Raw genomic sequence first — 3380 nt, forward strand, 5'->3', positions numbered from 1 at the left:
ATATTTTTAAAGTAGGGTTTTTAGAAATTAGGGTTTTTAGAAATTAGGGTTTGTAACATGTTTATGCAAGAAATCATGAATTGAAACATGAAAATTAAAATTAGAATAAAAAATGTGAAATAAAAACGAATTTACCTCCTCCCCACCATCCTGGCGTTAAACGCCCAAATGTTGCATGTTTTGGGCGTTTAATGCCCAAATGCTGCTTCTCCTGGGCGTTCAATGCCCAGCTGTTGCTTCTTTCTGGCGTTGAACGCCAGGAACTCCTTTGTCACTGGGCGTTTTTCTGAACGCCCAGGATGCTGTCAATCTGGCGTTAAACGCCCAGAAGCTGCTTCTTTCTGGCGTTTAACGCCCAGATGGCTATCATTACTGGCGTTAAACACCCAGTAGATGCTCCTTTTGGGCGTTTAACGCCCAGTTGTGCCTCTTACTGGCGTTTTCTTGCTAGTGAGCTCTTTTTCTCTGTTTTGAGTGCTGAATCCTTCTGTAACCCTGTGAACCTATGCAATTGACTCTTTGCCTTATTAATAGTGAACTTTATATAAACAAATAAAATCAAGAATAGGGCAAAACAACAGAAAAAGTTTTGCCAATGGCTGGGTTGCCTCCCAGCAAGCACTTCTTTATTGTCTTTAGCTGGACCTTGCTGAGCTTTTAATCTAGCTTCAGCCTTGAGCACTCTTGCTCAACATTGCCTTCAAGATAGTGCCTGATTCTCTGTCCATTAACAATGAACTTCTTATCAGAATCAATGTCTTGAAGCTCCACATAACCATATGGCGATACACTTGTAATCATATATGGTCCCCTCCACCGGGATTTCAGTTTCCCGGGAAATAGCCTGAGCCTAGAGTTAAACAGCAGAACCTTTTGTCCTGGTTCAAAGATTCTAGATGACAGCTTTCTGTCATGCCACCTTTTTGATTTCTCTTTATAAAGCTTGGCATTTTCGAAAGCAGTGAATCTGAATTCCTCTAGCTCATTCAGCTGGAGCAATCTTTTTTCTCCAACTAGTTTGGCATCAAAGTTCAGGAATCTGGTTGCCCAATAGGCCTTATGTTCCAGTTCTACGGGCAGATGACAGGCCTTACCATACACAAGCTGGTATGGAGAGGTTCCTATAGGAGTCTTGAATGCTGTTCTGTAAGCCCACAGAGCATCATCCAGCCCTCTTGCCCAATCCTTTCTACGGGTACTGACAGTCCGTTCCAGGATTCTTTTTAGTTCTCTATTAGAGACTTCAGCTTGCCCATTTGTCTGTGGATGATATGGAGTGGCCACCTTGTGGCTAATCCCATACCGGACCATGGCAGAGTAAAGCTGTTTGTTGCAGAAGTGAGTGCCCCCATCACTGGTTAGTACTCTAGGGACACCAAACCTGCTAAAGATATATTTCTAGAGGAACTTCAGTACTGTTTTAGTATCATTAGTGGGTGTGGCAATGGCCTCTACCCATTTTGATACATAATCGACTGCCACCAGAATATAAGTGTTTGAGTATGATGGTGGGAAAGGCCCCATGAAGTCAATTCCCCATACATCAAACAACTCAATCTCCAAGATCCCTTGTTAAGGCATGGCGTAACCATGAGGCAGATTACCAGCTCTCTGGCAACTGTCACAGTTACGTACAAACTCTCGGGAATTTCTATAGAGGGTAGGCCAGTAGAAACCACATTGGAGGACCTTGGTGGCTGTTCGCTCACCTCCGAAATAGCCTCCATATTGTGATCCATAAGATCCTCTGTGCTTCTTCTCTAGGCACACACCTACGGATTATTCCGTCTGCACATCTCTTAAAGAGATAGGGTTCATCCCACAAGTAGTACTTTGCATAAGTAATTAATTTTTTCTTTTGTTGCCTGCTGTACTCCTTCGGTATGAACCTTGCAGCTTTATAGTTTGCAATGTCTGCAAACCATGGTGTTTCCTGAATGGAAAACAAATGCTCATCCGGAAAGGTTTTAGAGATCTCAATAGAGGGAAAGGACGCCCCTTCTATTGGCTCTATCCGGGACAGATGGTCAGCCACTTGGTTTTCTGTCCCTTTTCTGTCTCTTATTTCTATATCAAACTCCTGCAGAAGCAACACCCATCTTATGAGCCTAGGTTTTGAATCCTGCTTTGTGATTAGATATTTAAGAGCAGCATGGTCAGTGTACACAATCACTTTTGATCCTACTAAGTATGATCTAAACTTGTCAATGGCATAGACCACTGCAATTAATTCCTTTTCTGTGGTTGTGTAATTTTTCTGGGCATCATTTAAAACATGGCTAGCATAATAAACGACATGCAAAAGCTTGTCATACCTCTGCCCCAGTACTGCACCAATGGCGTGATCACTGGCATCACACATTAATTCGAATGGTAATGTCCAGTTTGGTGCAGAGATAACTGGTGCTGTGACCAGCTTAGCTTTCAGAGTTTCAAATGCCTGCAGGCAGTCTATGTCAAACACAAATGGCGTGTCAGCAGCTAGCAGGTTGCTTAGAGGTTTTGTAATTTTTGAAAAATCCTTTATAAACCTCCTATAGAATCCTGCATGCCCCAGAAAGCTTTTGATTGCCCTAACATTGGCAGGTGGTGGTAATTTTTCAATTACCTCTATTTTAGCTTGATCCACCTCTATTCCTTTGTTCGAAATCTTATGCCCAAGGACAATCCCTTCAGTCACCATAAAGTGACATTTTTCCCAGTTTAAAACCAGGTTGGTCTCTTGGCATCTTTTCAGAACAAGTGCTAAATGTCAAGGCAGGAGCTAAATGAGTCTCCATATACTGAGAAGTCATCCATGAAGACTTCCAGAAATTTTCCCACCATATCAGAGAAAATAGAGAGCATGCATCTCTGAAAGGTTGCAGGCGCATTGCACAGCCCAAATGGCATCCTTCTGTAAGCAAACACTACAGATGGACATGTGAATGCTGTTTTCTCTTGATCCTGGGGATCTACTGCAATTTGGTTGTAGCCTGAATAGCCATCCAAAAAGCAGTAGTAATCATGACCTGCTAGCCTTTATAGCATCTGGTCTATGAATGGTAAAGGAAAATGATCCTTTCTGGTGGCAGTATTGAGCCTTCTGTAGTCAATACACATGCGCCACCCTGTGACTGTTCTTGTAGGAACCAGTTCATTTTTTTATTATGAATCACTGTCATGCCTCCCTTTTTTGGGACGACTTGGACAGGGCTCACCCAGGGGCTATCAGAAATAGGATAAATAATCCCAGCCTCCAGTAATTTGGTGACCTATTTCTGCACCACTTCTTTCTTGGCTGGATTCAACCGCCTCTGTGGTTGAACCACTGGCTTAGCATCATCCTCCAATAGGATCTTGTGCATGCATCTAGCTGGGCTTATGCCCTTAAGGTCACC

The sequence above is a fragment of the Arachis hypogaea genome, chromosome 15 (genome assembly GCF_003086295.3).
Source record: "Arachis hypogaea cultivar Tifrunner chromosome 15, arahy.Tifrunner.gnm2.J5K5, whole genome shotgun sequence".
NCBI classification, from domain to species: Eukaryota; Viridiplantae; Streptophyta; class Magnoliopsida; order Fabales; family Fabaceae; genus Arachis; species Arachis hypogaea.